Below are 19,917 nucleotides of genomic sequence, written 5' to 3'. Positions count from 1 at the left end.
CAAGAGAAAGTTTCTCTGGATAGGTGAGCTGAAGAGGAGAGTTTGGGGGCGGGGAGAGAGATTAGTCAGCTGCCACCACATCCCTATAGGATTCTCAATCCACACTTAATAGGCTTTTCCACTGTCAAGTTAGGGAGGAGGACTGATATTATGGGCATGATCCAGACAAAGTAAAGTACGTTTAAGTTTGTCACATTCCAATGGGAGAAGGTTGAGGATAGCGCTGTGCCAGGCCATTTTACTGGCTGAGTGGTGCTGTGGGTTAAACCACAGAGCCTAAGGCTTGCCGATCAGAAGGTTGGCGGTTTGAATCCCCGCGACGGCGTGAGCGCCTGTTGCTCAGTCCCAGCTCCTGCCCACCTAGCAGTTTGAAAGCATGTCAAAGTGCAAGTAGATAAATAAGTACCACTCCAGCAGGAAGGTAAACAGTGTTGCCGTGCGCTGCTCTGGTTCGCCAGAAGCGGGTTAGTCATGCTGGTCACATGACCCGGAAGCTGTACGCTGGCTCCCTTGGCCAATAAAGCGAGATGAGCATCGCAACCCCAGAGTCGGCCACGACTGGACCTAATGGTCAGGAGTCCCTTTACCTTAAATCCTTCCTGCCAAGTAAAGGCATATAGTTTGGTGATAGACATCCACAGCATTGAAATTCAGTGTCAAAAATAGCCTGCTTTCATTTGCATGACATCAATCCAGTCCTGATAATGAGCAAATAGGTGAACAGTGACAATTCCCACACCCATTTCTATTTTGTTTTTTGTTTTTTGTTTACTTCTTTTTATTCATTTTCTATAACCAACCAACAAAAAAAGAAAAAGACAAATAAACAACAAACACCAAAGAAAAAAGATCCCAGAAGTGCCTTTCCTTCAGAATAAAAATACAATATTAAACAAACCAGTTCCTGCCCTTTTGTGAGACCCACAATCAGCTGCATTAGACAGCAACCTCCTCAACCTAATAGTAGCACCAGTCCTGGAAAGAAATACTTACATTCTTGAATTCTAACTGATTTTAATGAATGTGCTTAACTGTGATTTGGATTGTGTATTTTCTTTCTCTATACAGTGACCATATTAAAAGAGAACAGAAAAGACTCAGAGATTAAACACAGAAATAGCTACAGGTGTTAGCAGTGAAAATGTCACGCTGATTAATATGGGGGAAATACTTCAAATGATATTTGGGAAGCTGATAGTGGAAACTCTAATGTCAGAAGTTCTAAACAGCAAATCAGTTTGTATGATTAAATACATAATCCAGAAATGAATTTTGAGATGCTAAAGGAATACAGGAAAAAAATCCCTGGCCTCTTCATATAACTGCAGTCATGGGGGGTGGGAGGTGGAAATGCAGTCAACCAACATTTTCCAAATGTGAAACAAGCTTAGCAACAGAGATACAAGTCATTGTCTAGAGTGACCCATGCAAAAAAAGGATATAAAACAGAGTTGGATGATGGTACTAGAAGAAAAAGAAATAGGGGAAACAAACACAGAAAAAAAGCAAGAAGACAAAGGTACTGAAGAAAACAGAAATATAACTAAGGATGAGCAAATCTGTCAATTCTGGTGTCTCTCTGTTTCAAATTTATCCAATCTTAAATTCAGCTTTTCAGATTTCCACATCAGCTTGGGATTTTTTAAAAATAAATAAATAAAAGCTCATCATGAAAATTCATCAGTGTTAAAAAAAAAGTAAAATTATTCTGTGTTCACAACATACAGTGAATATATATGTTGATTCCATTGATATATGTGCTTTTGTATACACTTTCCCCAAGGATAAACATTTTTGTACACATTGCTTGGGTAGCAAACTGCATTGCAAAATTCGGAGAGGTTTGAATTTCAAAAGATGGTTGTGTTTCATTTTGCACATTGTTTTGGAAAGTGCAAATCTGGTCACTTCACCTTTATATGCAAACTAGACTGAATTTCTCCCTCATCCCTAGGTATGTCGACTACAATTTTGTTATGTTCTGTCTCCTCTGACTATGGATAACAGAGAATGGGTGTGAAGAGCAAAATATGAGCGAGGACAAAGGGTGGAAACGGATAGGCCAGTCCAGCTTATCTTTCTGATTTTTCCACTTGCTTGCATACAGTATGTAAGAAACAGAGTTGTTTAAACTCTCCAAAGTTCTTTTGGGCTGGGCTTTCCCCAACTTTCCCAGAAATAAAAATAGACCACACTGAGGGCTTGAAAGAAAATCACCAGCATCCCTTCTGCATTGACTTGCCAGCTCCTCCCAAATACCCACCTCCTTTTCCTCTGCAGCAGTGATGAGACAGACATGGAAAAGAGAGGAACACAGTTTCCCCCACTCCATTGCCACAGTACGCTAGCTAATAGTACATTCAATGACTGTGCAGTCTGTGTACCCAAATACTTGAACCATACACTTGCACAGTTATTTATATGTAATGTTCAGTGACTGTACAGTCTGTCCATTTGAATACACAACAAATGAGCTGTACACACCTTCACACAAATGTATAGAGATTACTTGTACTTGTGTTCAGTTTAAAGGACATGGGAGGGCATAAAAGACTATGGGAGCTGTAGCTTTACCCAAAGGAGCTATAATTGCAGGATCTCTAGGGAGCGAATCCCATTACACTATTAGCCAATGTAATGAAGCAATGGAGAGAGAGAGAGAGAGAGAGAGAGAGAGAGAGACTTATTTTCTCTCTTTTTGTGATGTTGCTGCTGCTCTTTCCACTTAGAAAGGAAGGGAAGAGCAGTGATAGGTTGGCGGGGGGGGGAGCCAGGAATCTTAATGCAAAAGATTGAGGCTTGAAATGGTCACCTCTTGTTTGGGGGCCTATTTTTTTATGAAGCACAGAATGTATTTCCTGGCATCTCTATTCAAGATTTTATATTACTGGTAAAATATCCCATTTTCGCCAAAGCGAAGCAAAGTATCTGAGCCTTTTTTCCTGTTTGAGAAAATGTTTGGCATGATATTCCTAGAAACAGAACACAAGCATCTATTTGGAAATGCCTAAAGTGGTTTGGTATGGTGTCATCTTGCACAAATGTACAATACAGGAACTAATTGAAGCATATGGCCATCAAAAGGGAAAATGACTGATTGCATGCCGATTTCCAAACACTTTCCACATTGTTGCTGAGAAGATCCTTCTCCACCTTCATATCTCCACATTGATTTTGGCATGGGTTTAATATGCAAATCTAAGGTCACCTGTTTCCCACCAGCTATTAATAAACTGGCAGTCTGTAATCCTACCTCCCTGAAAGCTAATCATTAGAAAGGAAATGTCACTCTAACATTACAGTCATTAAAAAAATAAAGCGAGATCAAAAGCTTATTCAGTTTGGTTTGATGACCTCCCTAGTACAGCGAGAGCTTCCAAATGATTGCCTTCTAGACAATTCTTGCAGAGAACTGCTGACACATTGTCCTCATGGAGAAGAAACCTGCAGTTGGTCCTTGTAGCTAACAAAACCTTTTAAGCTCCAACCAGCAATTCCATGCAGAAGAAATGATTAAGGAAATGCCACCTCCAGGCATGAAAAAAAACTTTGCACAATAAACCAGATGGGATAAAATTAGACTGTGTTATCAAGACTGAAAAGCTAAACGTTAATGCTGTAATTGCAGCCAAGAAGACTGCTATATGGAGCGCTGATAAAGTTGCTTTGAATTAGAGATGGTTATGGATTAAAATACAAATTGCTATCCTCCATGCGAAAGTACAAAATGTTAGCAGTCATTTTGCTTTGGGAAGCACAGTTTTGCTGAAATTGTGGCTGGTGAAATCTCCTCTGATATTGCTAGCAAAAATGCTAAAATAGCAGCTAACATGTGGTTTCACTATATGGTCTCTGTTCTTCTTCACTGGCTTAAGCCAGGATGTTAGATAGATGCCCAAGAAGATGTTACAGGATCAGACAGAAAGTTTTGCGTTTAGAAAAAAAAAATGATTTAGAAGTCAAAGGGATAAATGCTGTTTCTTAGAAGATAGAATCACCAATATGTCATGTGAGAATAGTAGAAGTCTTGCAATAAACTGATATTACTGGAGATGAAGTGTGTGAGAGGGGATCATAATAATAGACAGAGAAGAATCAATAGTGTTGCGGAATGTTAGAAACTCAAGGAAGAAGACAATCAAGGTGCATAACCCAGCTGGTAGTATTACAGGCAGCAGAAAGTGAAAAAAAAAAAGCCATTATATTTGGTAAAATGAAATGGGTGAACATCAGTACAGGGAGCCTCTTGGTTTATGAAATGAAACAAAAGTCATAGATATAAACATCAAGTGCTCTAGTTGTTTGGCAATGAAGGTAAGAGATGAGTGATCTCAGACAAGAAGACTAGGAAGGAATGTGTGTGTTCATAGAATGAGGTAAGTAAAGCATGTAAGAAAACAGAAAGCAAAAAGAGTCTGATGACAATAACATTTCCCAGCATGCAGTGTGTCTTGGGGCCATTTCTTTTTTCACATCAAGAGTTATTCCATATATTCCAGTCAAACTCTGTTATAGGAACACATTTTAAACATGGAGACTACATGGTCACATTACTGGGAAGAGAACAGTGGTTTCAATCCCCCCCCATTTCTTTTACTAGCATAATTTTTACTCATAGGGCTGCAGGCTATTGTCCACACAACATACATAAAATATGTTGCTGTATTTATTTCGTACGCAGTAACATTAGTTGTAAAGATAAAAACACCCACCCCTCAAAGAGGTATAAATCACATCACAGGTATCATAACAAGTTCCAGAACCTCTCTGGTAGACTCCATTGGCATTATAAGACACCAAGGGAGGCATTCATGGTAAGCTCCAGCACCCTTTTTTCTAGAAAAATAGTAATGTTTAAATGGCTCAGGACTGCCATACCTCAAATAACTGACCCGGACCCTGCAATTACCAACTGTGTGCCCCCTCCACGAGCGTAGCAACATGAGAGCAGGCCTTTTTTTGCTGTGGCTCCCCATTTTTTGCAAGCTCTCCCCAGGGAGGCTCACCTGGTGCTTTCATTACAGTAGTACCTTGGGTTAAGAACTTACTGTAATTCATTCTGGAGGTCCATTCTTAACCTGAAACTGTTCTTAACCTGAGGTACCACTTTAGCTAATGGGGCCTCCCGCTGCCGCCACGCGATTTCTGTTCTCATCCTGAAGCAAAGTTCTTAACCCGAGGTACTATTTCTGGGTTAGCGGAGTCTGTAACCTGAAGCGTCTGTAACCTGAGGTACCACTGTACATATCTTTCGCTGCCAAGCAAAATCATTCCTTGTTTCCCAGGACTTTGACTAATTAAACACCCTGGCCTTTTAAACTGTGAGGGAGTATTGTTTTTGTTTCTTACTATATTATGTATTTTTGTGTTTCTCTATGGAAAACTGCCCTATGATCCTTGGATTAATGGCAGTATAGACATTTAATAGATATTATTATCAATAATAAGTCCCTGGTTCCATCCTTAGCATCTCCGGGCAGGACCTGGAGAGATACCTGCCTGAAATTCTGGTGAATTATTGCAGGACTTACGAATAACAGCGAGCCAGAAGAACAAAGGCAGCTTCCTATATTTCTAGGTGGAAATTCAGACCTGTTATACTACCTCACTCTTTTGAAAATGTTTTGTGGTGACAAGAGTTGTTGGTTCTAGATATTCAGTTCAGAGGCACGGGAATAGCAATCTGCTCTCCTCTTCTTTTCCCACCAAATGGTTTTCAACACCATAACATTAAGTCCTCAAAGCTCTTGTGTTCATTGTGTAGGGACTAACATTGAACATTTCATTGGCATTTGGAAGATGACTTCTGGGCAGAAGTAATAGAATCAAAGAATCAAAGAATTGCAGAGTTAGAAGGGGCATCTAGTCCAACTCCCTAATATCTTAAAGACTATCAAATTTCTTATGGCATAATCTCTTGTAGATCCAAATAAATACCTGGTTCATTACATATATATATATTCAGTTCAGCATTTTTACTCTTCACAGCATCTCAACTGGCTTCCAAATGCCAGAGAAATTTCTAGGAAACACTAGTATGAGCAGCAGAATTCTTTACGTACTAGGTAAAGATATGAATATTTTCCAAAAATTTGCTTAATCAAAGAAAGCAAATTAACAGTATGTTAAATCAAGCTTGCTTTTGTGTCTGTATGTCTGTGGTAACTGACAAGTCACCAGATGCTGAAGATCAATAAGTGTTTTGCATATTTTAATTATTCTTCTGGGTTTAGATCTTAATTACTCTTATGAACTTCAGGTAGTTTTGGCAGACAGAGTTTACCTTGAAGCTGTGAGATTCACTGTTGTTTCATCAATTAATACAAGATGCCCGCATGCTGATGTAGTAGTTGAGTCTGTCACTGCTTTTCATCCTGGCAACTCCCACTGAATAATAAAATTTCAAAATAGACAGGTTTTACTGTGTGTCTACTGTGTGCCTAACTATATAGCTGGGTGCATTTCACATGTCATCATAGCAGGAGCTCAGGATTTATATTTAATTCTATACTATTTATTTCAACTGAAGACAACTGAAGCCACGTAGCTATGTGAAAGAGCACATGTTTTGCATGCCAAAATCTCAGCGGTAGAGCAGAGGCTTCGCATGCAGGTGCAGGATCAGATACCACAGTGAATTGCATTTTCTTTTTGTATATTTAAGCCATCAAATGCCCTGGTGAGCATTAATGTTTGTAAATTCCTTCTAAATGTTAATAATGAATAGAGTGGTTCACCACCAGAGGCCTCATTGTAGCTATTAACCTTGTTTATTATGACAGTACCGGTTAACACCAGTGTTAAACAACCTGTATTATTGACACCTGATTAGTAGCTTTGTAGTAAGCCAATGGTTGCCATTTTGTTATTTTGATGCGATCTTGTCTGAAATATATTTCTCTATTGGTGTCTATGTCATAAATGAAGAATAAAGCAACCAGTGCTATTTCATTGCCAAGAGTAGTATTTACTATTTATATACATGAGGCCCAGAATCAGTCAACAACTCTAAATCTGGTAAAAGTCTCTGTCTTTTCCAATCAATCAGAATGATTCACAGAACAGGACATATAACAGATAGCAATTTGGGAGGTGGTTAGCTGTCACAATGTGTAGGAGCAGATTACCGGAGATCATATAATATTTGCATGGAGGGGTAGAGTAGACACAGAATGGTTTCCTTGAAGTACTTTCTTGAACTCTTTTCTTCCACTAGATTATTATATCTAGGAAAGTATAAGTTTGGAATTATGACAAAATTATGTTGCAGTTAGATGCACATTTGTTTCTGATTTGTGGGTATAGTGTTAATGGCAAAATCTAGGACTTCCCTTTCCTTACCCCCTTAAAAGAAATCAAATGTTAATGACTGTACATTGAACCACTGCTGCATCTTCTCATGATGATTTCCATTCCCAGTGGTGTGATAAACTACAGAGTGACTGAATAAACACTTTGGTTTTAATTACACTTGTAGTCTGTGTCTATATACACAGTGGTATTCCCTGAGCAAAACTTGAGTATACATATTATAGAAAATGTTTTTTAAACTTATGACTTATGGGTCTTTAATTTCATCTCAGGGTTCTGCTGACTACATATCTAACCTGGCACATTCTTTGCAGATTTATACTATCTCTACAGCCAGAAGGCAGAAGAATTATAGCCCAATAATTTTCAGACAGCAGCTTACTCTATTTAAACTCCACAGGTTTCTTTAAATTAATAGCAATTAGCTCACTCATATTTGTGGAGGACACATGGTAGCAGCTTGTAATTACCTAGTACCTTACTAACATTGCTAGATGCTGTGCAGTGTACAGAAAGGGTTGCTAGTGGTAAATTATGCATCATTAGCATTCTTTAAGTTTGCATTATCTAAAGTGAAACTTTATGACTTGTTAATATCATGTCCTTTATCATCTGACCTCAGCCTGGCCCATCACTTCAGTGATAAAATTAAAGAAGGGGGTTGCAGTGCATCAGATAGCATGAAGCAGACTTTTATTACATCAGCAGCAGCAACAATATCCCTGAAACCCCATAAAGCAACATGATTACACAACATGGGGTGTGCTCCCTTTGGTACTAAAATGCTCTCCTCTTTGCATAATGCAAATAAATTGATGGAATTTAGTATTTACGAGGGAGATAATCTGCCACAGTACATAAATCAAAATGAAGCTGCAGAGGGTGGGCTGCACAAATGGGCTGAGTCACAGTCACACTAACCAGGCTTTGAGACATATTTTACAGTAGCCTGCATATCTGTGCACCTCTCAGAATAAATCCTCTTAAATGATTGATGGGGATGGACATTCTCTCAAGATGTGAATGCTGGAAATGTGTAATAAATCAATCAATCTAGAGTCTGAACAGACACCCTGTGTCTGCTATCTGCATATCAGGCTTTTGTTGTTCTCCTTCACTGCTCTGGAAATTTGCCTGGATTTTTTTTTTAAGGGGGATTTTGGAATGGTTCTATTTTTTTCTACACTTGCTTGGAATGAAAATTGCCTCAGCTCAGGTCTAAACCTTTTCTGATTTAAAAGGGTATAATTACAACATATAAGGGAGCCTGTAACTAAGTGTTGCATTGTATCCTCACCCTTCAAAAAGCAGGACTCCGGTCCACAATTCCAAACAGGCAAGCCATGGCCTCTTATGGGAACTTGATTCCATTCCTCATTTTCCATCCCACCAAAGAAGACATTGAGCCTTCTGTGACTATTGAGTATGTTCAGTTTTTATTGGGTTCTTTGGGATGATTTCCCCTTGCATTCCCTCCCCCAGGGTTTTGTTTTGTTTTGTTTGCCTTTCTGCAAACATCAGCATCCCTAAGAGCATCCCTCTTGTTTTGGCTACAGTCCTATCAGCACATAGCAACTAAATCTGCTCTTAGGAGAGAAAAGAAACTTTCTGATTCAACAAATGGAGTTACAATGTGTATTATGATTTTTAAAACACACACACAAGTGAGATCATTTTCAAACTGGATTGTTCTATGATTGTAAATTAATGTCTTTTATTAGCACTATCAGTCGATTTAGTTATCTCAGCAATACCTTAATCAATGGGGTGCTACAATAGCAGTTGTAGTTCAATGGAAGTGATGTACTAGGGTGGGGTGGCCCAACTTTGAATATATGCTTCTCAATGCCAGCCACTCTTAAGACACTACAGATTATCTGGATCCATTTCAGTCCATCTTTTGGTCCAGGTTCAGTTCTGAAAGTACTAATTCCCCACAAGAAAAAGACAGTGTTGGGAAGTAGTTCAATGAACCTGTGAGGCAGCATTTGACCTGTTTGGGATGAGGCTGCAGTTGCACTTCCACTTAGGGATCAAATTCAGAAAGCAGAGGTGCAATAATAATAATAATAATAATAATAATAATAATAATAATAATAATAAATTTTATTTATATCCTGCCCTCCCCAGCCGAAGCCGGGCTCAGGGCGGCTAACAACACTAAAATAGTGCAACATTATAAAAACATTATAAAAATCAATTAAAATCAAAATTGATGGGAACTAAAGTTCTGTAAAGATTGCCAAAGGAGGGAGTCAGGCTGCGCCCTGACCAAAGGCCTGGTGGAACAGCTCTGTCTTGCAGGCCCTGCGGAAAGATGTCAAGTCCCGCAGGGCCCTGGTCTCTTGTGACAGAGCGTTCCACCAGGTTGGAGCCGCAGCCAAAAAAGCCCTGGCTCTAGTTGAGGCCAGCCTAACCTCTCTGTGGCCTGGGACCTTCAAGATGTTTTTATTTGAAGACCGTAAGTTCCTCTGTGGGGCATACCAGGAGAGGCGGTCCCGTAGGTATGAGGGTCCTAGGCCGTATAGGGCTTTGAAGGTTAAAACCAGCACCTCAAACCTGATCCTGTACTCCACCGGGAGCCAGTGCAGCTGGTATAGCACCGGATGAATGTGATCTCGCAGCGATGACCCCGTAAGTAGTCTCTCCGCAGCATTCTGCACCTGCTGGAGTTTCTGGGTCAGTCTCAAGGGCAGCCCCACGTAGAGCGAGTTACAATAATCCAGTCTGGAGGTGACTGTCACGTGGATCACAGTGGCTAGGTCAGGGCGAGAGAGGTAAGGAGCCAACTGCTTAGCTTGGCGGAGATGAAAAAATGCCGCCTTTGTTATAGCTGCAATCTGCACCTCCATGGAAAGGGAGGTGTCAAAGATTACACCCAAACTCTTAACGGAAGGTGCTGGCACTAATTGCACCCCCGCAAGAGATGGGAGTTGCCCCCTCAATCCCATATCGTCCCAGCCAGAGGACCTCTGTCTTCGAAGGATTTAACTTCAACCGGCTCCCACGTAACCATCCAGCCACAGCTTCCAAGCATCTGATCAGTGTGTCTGGGGCCGAGTCAGGATGGCCATCCATCAACAGATAGAGTTGGGTGTCATCAGCATACTGATGGCAGCCCAGCCCAAAACTCCGGACAAGCTGGGTGAGGGGGCGCATAAAGATGTTAAAAAGCATCGGGGAGAGTATCGCCGATCGAGTATCGGGAGAGAGCTGCTCCTTACTCTGAAGGCATGTGTGATGCAGTAGCTTTCACCAATTAGGCTAATGCCGTTAATAAATAGCTTAAATAAATGAATGTCTGGGGTGTTGCAACCCCAGACTGATGCTCAAGAGACAGAGGAAGGTGACCTACTTGAATCTGGGGCTGACTACCATTGGCAGAAGAGCTAAACTATGTTGCTGATATGGCACCTGTGGCTTCTGTGAAATAAAAGCCATGAGCCTTGCAGACACCTATCCCAAGCACACTTTATCTGACTTGTCACCTGCCTCTGTTTTCACTGTGGCTGCCCAAGAGCACAAGAAGTGCACTAGGCAGGAGGCCACAGAAGAACACAGAAGAAAGCCGTATTAAGCATTTGGTCCCTTACCTTTCTCGCCCTGATCTGGCCACAATGATCCATGCAACAGTCACCTGCAGGCTTGCTTATTGTAACTCGCTCTATGCGGGGCTGCCCTTGAAGCTCACCCAGAAACTCCAGCAGGTGCAGAATGCTGCGGCGAGACTCCTTATGGGGTCCTTGCTGCGTGACCACATTCATCCAGTGCTTTACCAGCAACACTGCCTCGCGGTGGAGTACAGCGTCAGGTTTAAGGTGCTGGTTTTGACCTTTAAAGCCCTATGCGGCCTAGGACCCACGTACCTATGGGACTGCCTCTCCTGGTATGTCCCACGGAGGACCTTAAGGTCCATAAATAACACTTTGGAGGTCCCAAGCTGCAAGGTGGTTAGATTGGTCTCAGCTAGGGCCAGGGCCTTTTCAGCACTGGCCCTGACTTGGTGGAACGCTCTGTCACAAGAGACTAGGGCTCTGTGGGATTTGACATCTTTCCGCAGGGCCTGCAAGACAGAGCTGTTCCGCTTGGCCTTCGGCTTAAAATCACTCTGACCCCTTATATGGGATTTGTTATATAAATCTTCCCATGGATAGCTGACTCGGGTGAATATATGATGTTTCCTCCCTTTATGGTCTTGATCTATGGACTACTACTAAAATGAGGCTGCATTTTAAGCTGTATTTTAAGCCGTATTTTAATTGTTGTTTTTTTGCCCCCCCATTACGCTTTATTGCAATTTATATTTGGTGTTAGCCGCCCTATACCTGGCCCTGGCTGGGTAGGGTGGGGTATAAATAAAAATGTATTTATTTCTTTTATTTCTTCTTCTTCTTCTTCTTCTTCTTCTTCTTCTTCTTCTTCTTCTTCTTCTTCTGGCCAGGAATTGGTGGGGTGGGGTGGCAACCCTATAATTCACACTCCTAAGGCAAGTTGGTAGGACTTAGGAGAGTGAAACTTTTTGGAGGGACTTGTGTGGCCTCACCCCACCTGTAGCCTTTGTTAGAGGAAGTTGTTTACTTGGATCTTTCCATGGTGCTGCAATCACCTGTCCAAAATTAATCTTTTGATATGTTTCCAGGCACAATTCAAGGTGCTTGCTTTGACCTTTAAAGCTCATTATGGCTGAAGAACTGCCTGTACCCATGAGAACCTATCTACTCTAAGATCTTCATCAGAGGACCATCTCTGAGGGATTAGGCAGGTGTTGGTCAGGGCCTTCTGAGTAATCGTGTCTGGTTGTGGAATATACTTCCCAGGAACACTCAGTTGGTGCCTTCTCTGTTAACTTTTAAGTACCAGAAAAATCAGCTTGACTCTATTCAGGTTTTAACAGATGACATATTTATTTATGCCATAGCTGGCTTTTGTTTTTTTTACTATTTTTTTCTGTTCTTTGTACTTCTATTATTCTGCATTTACTGTTTTATTTCAATTTTATCATTTTTTATTTTAATTTGATGGTTTAAAATTGCCTTGAAAGGCAATTTATGTTTTTTACATTCAAAATGGAATATAGATTTTATAAATGCATAAATGTTTCTCTCAGTGATAGACATAGATCTAATTGATCTATGAATTTAGATCTAGTTCTACTGAGATGGAACATCTCATAGCACCCAGTTATGAATGAACTAAAATAAACTTGTGATAGTATTCTACTTCTACCCAATTCTTTAAAAACAAAAACAAAAAACCCATCCACAAGGCTTACAGTTTTCATTACAAGGCAGTCCTCTAGGTACCAACAAAGAAGTAAGTCACATTGAGTTCAATGGTGCTTGCACAAAGGTAATTCCCAGGATTATAACTTCAATTGTCCTACAATCCCTGATTCTTAAATTATGAATATTGTGCCTGGTTTTTTTAAAACCACAGGGGAACACATCCTTGTGTTTTGCCCTATTGTTTTCCCAAGTAATTAATTATATTAACCTAATTTAGTAACATTAGAGATTATTCTTGGTAGGGAAAAAGCAATGTACTTTCCATGTCAAAGTTTTGATTGCTTATAGCTAATGCCAAGGGAGATACTCCAAGACCTTTTCTTGGATTTGAGATGGAATAAGCTCCTGCCCAAGAAGGGCATCTTGTCCATGCTAGTGTGCCTAATGAAATATGAATCAATTTTTGCTCTAATTTACACCAGATTTCAGACTTATACTGAGATAGCTACTGTCCTAACCAATATATTTGAGGAGCTTTATAATACCATAGAAGATTAGAAACTGCTAATCCTCCCTTTTCAATTGACTTCTGTGTGGTTGGCAGAAAATGTTAGATAATGTTATATGGGCAGGTAGCCTGAGGGTCAAGACATCAGCTATGCAGAAACCAGTTTATAATGGAGGATTAAGACTTCCTAATCTTCGGTGGTACAGTGGTACCTCGGGTTACAGACGCTTCAAGTTACAGATGCTTCAGGTTACAGACTCTGCTAACCCATAAATAGTATCTCGGGTTAAGAACTTTGCTTCAGGATGAGAACAGAAATTGTGTGGCGGTGGTGCGGTGGCAGCAGGAGGCCTCATTAGTTAAAGTGGTACCTCAGGTTAAGAACAGTTTCAGGTTAAGAACGGACCTCCAGAATGATTTAAGTTCTTAACCCAAGGTACCACTGTATTATGAAGCTGCTCAGTTGTATTGGTTAGGGCAGTGGCTACCTCAGGATAAATCTGCAATCTTGTATAGACTACAGAAAAACTTTCAATAGACCAAAATCCATAAAATATACTTTCTCTGGAATATGAAGAAAATTATCATTGGCTGTAAAATAAGATTGATTCCACCAAGAGTAATATGTATAGTCACTTTTGGATCAGCTAACATACTCTGAGATGGGGAGAAATTTGATTCTGTTTGCATTTTAATGGGAAACTACCTAATTTACATTTCTCAAACCATAAACCAAAACACAACTATCCTTAAAAATCTACACTTATCCAAATTTGTGACGCAGTTCTTCAGCTAAACAATGTTTTCAAAAATGAATATATTAGAAGGAATTCCACATGGACGTATTAGTGTCAATGTGTGTATTAAGAGAAATTCACATTAAAATGCAGAATAATTTTCATAAGGTGTTTTTTTAAAGAAAATAATAATCACAAATTAATGCAGAAATATGGATAAATGGATTTAATATTGGAAAAATGGCAACCAGAGAATCAAAACTGCCAGATTTGTTCATTCCTACTTATCACCAAGTATGTTCTAGCTACTGTATCAACCACTTGCATTTTCTAGGGAACTCCTTGGTTGTAGAAGTGTTCTTTCTTTATATTAAAGAGATCAAAACCCATGTTTCAATTTCCTGCAGTTAGCAGTTTCCTATTCCTTAATTCCAAAGGAATAGGGGTGAGGATTCCTATTTATTCAGGGTTCTGGGATGAACCTATTCATTTCAACCTCACACATAGATATGAACATATATATGTGGATTAAGTTGCATAATCAACAAACTGATCTGTCCATGGACTTACAAGGTGGTCCAAGGACTATCTCCCTCTTTAGCATGTTAACCTCCTTAGAACAGCTAAATTCTCCTCTATGTTCAAAAGGTTAAAAAATAATAATGCTCCCATACACCTCATAATGTACAGTCCCTTCCTGGGTAATTGTATGGAGAAAATCAGGTTGCCCCCATCAATCTGTGAGGACAGCCATCTTTTTTGCACATGCAATGTCTTTGTAAGACTTCTGGGGTGGGTGAGGGGAACACTGAGGGAGCCACCATCCCCTTTTCCTGTTTTCACTACCCCTTTAATCAAACCCCTCATAAATCGTCTTTGAATGATTTAAACATTTCTCTATCCCACCTCTGAACCCTGTGTACTCAAAGTTTGTCTTAGAGTGTTTCCACACCACAAAACAAACAAACAAGGAGGGAAACAGAAACACCACTTCTGCAGTTTCTTCAGATGTAAAACCAGTGGACAGAATGTTCTTCAGTTTACAATTCACTTTTGTTCTCAGCTTAGAAGCAAGAAGATGGATGGAAAAAGAAAGGGTTGCAATTTTATGGAAGAGAAGGGCATAACACACTTTAAGTTGACAATGCAAAAAGCTTAGGAAAAGGAGGTGACGGTCCCAATGATCTCCAGTAACTGGCAATCAACAGAAGATACTCTGATTTCGATCCCAATCAAGAGACATTTTGGAGGCTTTGCCTCACATTTTGTGAACCACCTTCTTTAGAAAATTTCTCCTTCCAACTGTATCATTATGACCTCTACAATCAACTGAGAGCATCTATACCATCCATGTGCCACATTTGAATGGCAAAAAAGCATTTTCAGTGTTTGCTCTTCCAGCTCCCTTCACCTGATTCACCTACCAGTCTAACCATCATCCTGAAGTGCTGTAAGATGTCTCAGGTGTTTGTTGGCTGGATTTCAGTTGGACAAAAAAAGATGAGCTTAATTTATTAGATTATTATGTTTTAATAGGTGCTTTGCAGGATGGTATGGGGAATGCAAATTCAAGTTCAGCTAGAAATGTACTTTGTAAAATACTTGCAATAAAGTTAATGACCATTATGAATTTACAGATGTTTCCTAGTATTGCATGAGCTCTTTCACACATTCCATGAATTGTGCTTTCCATTTTCACAGCTTTTTTCTATATAATTCAAAAAACCCACCCTTGCATATACTTCTGGGAAGAAGCACAAATGATCCTAATACTGGGTTAGGAGACATAGGTACAAGCTTCTTTTTCAAGCATTACGGCAGCAGCATGAAAACAGGAGCAACAACTCAAAATTATCACACTGCACTGCAGCTAACACGTAATGGCTAAGTTCCACTGAAACTAATAAAACAGGTTACTCATAACCAGTGCTTTTTTCTAAAAAATAAATGTTTAGGGGTACTCTCATTTTGACTCAAGAAAACCACCATTTTATAGTTCAAATCGGGGAAAATAAATACTGTAAATGGACAAAAGTACAAAAATTCACAAAATGTTTAGTGGTATGCGTACTCCTACGTACCCCTGGAAAAAAGCACTGCTCATAACACAATTAAGCCTCATTGCTTTCAGTGGAACTTTATCACAACAAACTTCTGCATCGTTTGGGCCAATATATTTTACTGAATATTGTTCTTAACTGAGTTATCTCCAACTTTAGCAGCACACAAGATTTATGTTCCCCCTTACACACACACACACACACACACACACACACACACACACACACACATTTTCTTCCACATTCCAGCAAATCCTCATTAATTTCTCTCATTCCATGGCATTTTTGGAAAGAACTAACTTGTTACAAGGGGGTAGCTGTTGACTGAATATTAGGAGACCCATTTGACAAGGAACCAATTTCCTTGAAGGATGGTGGTCAGTTCCATGCTGGAGGTATTCAGGTAGAGGCTAGACAGCCATCTGTGCTCTAGTCTGAATTATTTGAATCAAGCAGGGGAATTGGGCTCAGTGCTGACAAGGTTATTTCCAACCCCCCATGGTTCTGTCTCTTTTATTATGTTAACTGCTAGGTACATCCGTTGTTTCATATTTACACAAAGGATGGTCCATACTTGCATATGCTTCAGGTAGAGATAGAAGCACTACCAATAAAGAAGATTAGGTATACACACATTTCTTGGTAGCAATTTATCCCCGTCTTTAATAATTATTTACTTATAAGTCCTTGAACATAAGGGTTGATATGCCTTCTAAAATTTGACAGCTACAAAGATTGTAATTAAATATCCCTGCTATTTACGTAAATTGCTAATTCATCTTTTAAGCTTGGTAAGGACCTGTATGGGTCATAACTGACTCAAAAGGAATTGCTTGAACTAAGCTGCAAGCAAAAGCAAGTGGCAGGAATACTGATTTAGGTAATTCTGTAAAGAAGCCAGTATCTACCATAGGCACAACTAATGTATCAACTAGTGCTTGTGTGTATGAAATGGATTAGACATATTTTCACAGAAACAACTACCTAAGGAAGAAGCAGCAGCAAATTAGAGAATTGCTCATTCCTTAACTGAATTGCTATTAAAGGAATTTGGTCACATTCCTGTCCTTGAAATTAAGTCCTATACCACAGGGTTATGGATTTGGATAAGATCTACAGGGTAGTTATTTCTTATATATTATATTACCAGTGGGTAAAATAGGGGTGCCAGTATTCTCACATTTATTGCTTATTTCATCAGTGGGGGAACTCCAGCCTATGGACCTAATTTGGCTCACCAATTCCCTCCAAAATGGCCACAAGTCCATTTCTAGCAAGCTCCACCCAATCTCCAACCATGTGACATCATTTGATGTCACCTGTTAATCATTTCAACCTGCTCTATAATTCTCTGCAGTTTTCCTAGTGTTAGACCAGGCATAGGCAAACTCGGCCCTCCAGATGTTTTGGGACTACAACTCCCAACATCCCTGACCACTGGTCCTGTTAGCTAGTGATGATGGGAGTTGTAGTCCCAAATCATTTGGAGCGCCAAGTTTGCCTATGCCTGTGTTAGACTAAAAAAATCTGTATAGTTCACACAATTCTAATGGGATATTGATATAAGCAAACAAACAAACAAATAAATATAATTTATACCCTGCCCATCTGGCTGGGTTTCCCCAGCCACTCCTGGCGGCTCCCAACCAAATATTAATAATAATGAAAAGCGCTAAAGCATCAAACATTAAAAACTTCCCTAAGCAGGGCTGCCTTCAGATGTCTTCTAAAAGTCAGATAGTTGTTTATTTCCTTGACATCTGATTGGAGGGTGTTCCACAGGGTGGGTGCCACTACCAAGAAGGCCCTCTGGCTGGTTCCTGTAGCTTCACTTCATGCTTTGAGGGAACCACCAGAAGGCCCTCAGTGCTAGATCTCTGTGTCAGGGCTGAACGATGGGGGTGGAGATGCTCCTTCAGGTATACTGGGCCAAGGCCATTTAGGTATGAACGTAACATACATAAACTGTACGGAAAATACATCAAATTAAGAAAGATCACACACTTGTTGTGCACCATGACAATGGAGCCCCTGGAAGGTTGGCCTGTAGGTCAAAACTTAATCTCCACCCCAGGTTTATTTGGTATGTTCATTCTTCTACCACAGTTAAAGCTCCTTTAAAACTAACACTTGAAATGTCAAAACCACAATAAAATGGCTAAAATAAAATATATCCTTAAAATCTATCAAAAAGTAAGCAACACAAATTCTAATTCCAGGCTCACTCCTAGCCCATATTAAAGAAAGCTGTTATTTGCTGCCCAAAGTTGGTCAGTAAGACTGAGATGTTATTCTTTGAAACAAGTTGTCCAAGGTGGGTGCCACCACTAAGTCGTGCTTCTCCTCACTTTCACAAATTTAATGGTGGTATACAGCACAGCATCTCCCCTACAGATCTTAAAGTGCAAAGGGGCAATATGGAATAAAGCACTCCCTTGAGGAAACTGGGCTCAGAAACCTATGGCAGCCAATTTAGCCGAATTAAAGATGTACTGTATTTTTCACTCTATAAGACGCACCAGACCACAAGAAGCACCTAGTTTTGGGAGGAGGAAAACAAGAAAAAAAATATTCTGAATCTCAGAAGCCAGAACAGCAAGAGGGATCACTGTGCAGTGAAAGCAGCAATCCCTCTTGCTGTTCTGGCTTCTGGGATAGCTGCACAGCCTGCATTCGCTCCATAAGACGCACACACATTTCCCCTTACTTTTTAGGAGGGAAAAAGTGAGTCCTATAGGCTAGAGCAAAAAATACGGTATGTTATATGAGCAACCTGCCTGGAGATGGGAACAAGATGAAGAATACTGCATCACTGCAATATAATCTTCAGTAGTACCCCCACATATAGTGCATTCAGATAATATCTTAGAGTATATAGGATGGTGGACAGACCTGCCTCAGAGAAGAAAGATTGTAGAATGGACAGAGACTTAAAAAAGGGAAGAGGCTGATAATGTTAACTAACTGTTATCAGTCCATGACACAACATGAATGGGAGAAAAGGAGGGAGGAAAGAAGACATAATACAGGCAATTATCACCAGCACATGGGTCCTTTTGGACCCAGAATAAGTTGAAATGGGGGTAAACGGGGTGGGGAATAACGGGGTGGGGTGCACTTATACACTGCTGACATGAATGGGGGCTGGGAACAGAAGCACTGCACAAAATGGTTGCTGCCTGCATTAAAATGGTGGCCTTGGTGTCTGACTTACAGTTGGGAAAGCAGGCATGCACGAAAGCATGACTCACCCCTCAGTGCCAAATATAGGTATATTTTACTATATTTAACACAGAAATGCAGTATTTTATTTTAAGTTGAAAACTTTTTCCATAACTGGAAGATGATATACAATCAATAGCCTCTGCCCTGATTTTTTTTGGGGGGGGGAGGGGGGAGAACTTATCTTTAATGTTAGTGATTTCACAGGTGCCAATCCAAACTTTTCTCCATTCGTGAAAAAGTACTTTGAAAAGCTTTAATTCCCTCCCCTTCCTTTTCTTTCAGAGCTTACTGCAGGAGAAAGAAATGGTACATTAGGATTGAATACTGTGAGGGAAATTTCAACCTGCATAGCTAAAAAAAAAAAAAAAAGTTATACCAGTTGTCTTGACAGAAAGAAACAAAGGAAAAAACCTCACCTGAAACTGAGAAAACTAATACTGCTATAGATCTATAAAACATTTATATGGGGTTGGGGAGGGAAGCTTGTATTGTTAAAGGACTTTGAATGCCTGGACAGCTACAGTTATGATGAATCCATCCTATTTTTGGAGGTAAGTGAAAATCCAGTGGAACGCTGACCTTTACAGATGCGGGACCTGCAGGAGGGAGAGACATGAAAGACTCCGCAACCATTTTATTTTGCTGTAACATCACGGTGGCAAGCAAACCAAGACAAAAGCAAGAGTGATTAGGTAGACAGCAACCCCCAGATACTTTCATAGCACAGGAAATTGCCAAAGGAGTACAAAAGGCAAAACCTAATGCTTGGATGCATTCCCTAGAGTTTCCCAGCTGCCTCTGAACCAGGAACACGACACTACTGTGCTTGTGTGTGTAAAATATTTTGTTAC

The 19,917-nt window shown here is 40.1% G+C and overlaps 1 long non-coding RNA gene across 1 annotated transcript in view; it reads right to left on the bottom strand.

Annotated features, from left to right (window-relative positions):
• The window catches only part of LOC309531361, a 49,617-nt gene that overhangs the window by 26,621 nt on the left and 3,079 nt on the right, over positions 1-19,917 (bottom strand). The window contains exon 2 of the long non-coding RNA XR_014219249.1: positions 6,284-6,387. This is a non-coding gene — a long non-coding RNA (uncharacterized lncRNA). The remainder of the gene's footprint in view (positions 1-6,283; positions 6,388-19,917) is intronic.

The sequence above is a fragment of the Podarcis vaucheri genome (assembly GCF_965113315.1).
Source record: "Podarcis vaucheri genome assembly, chromosome: 4".
NCBI classification, from domain to species: Eukaryota; Metazoa; Chordata; class Lepidosauria; order Squamata; family Lacertidae; genus Podarcis; species Podarcis vaucheri.
Note: the sequence above shows the minus strand (reverse complement) of the source record. Positions and strands in the feature narration are given on the sequence as shown.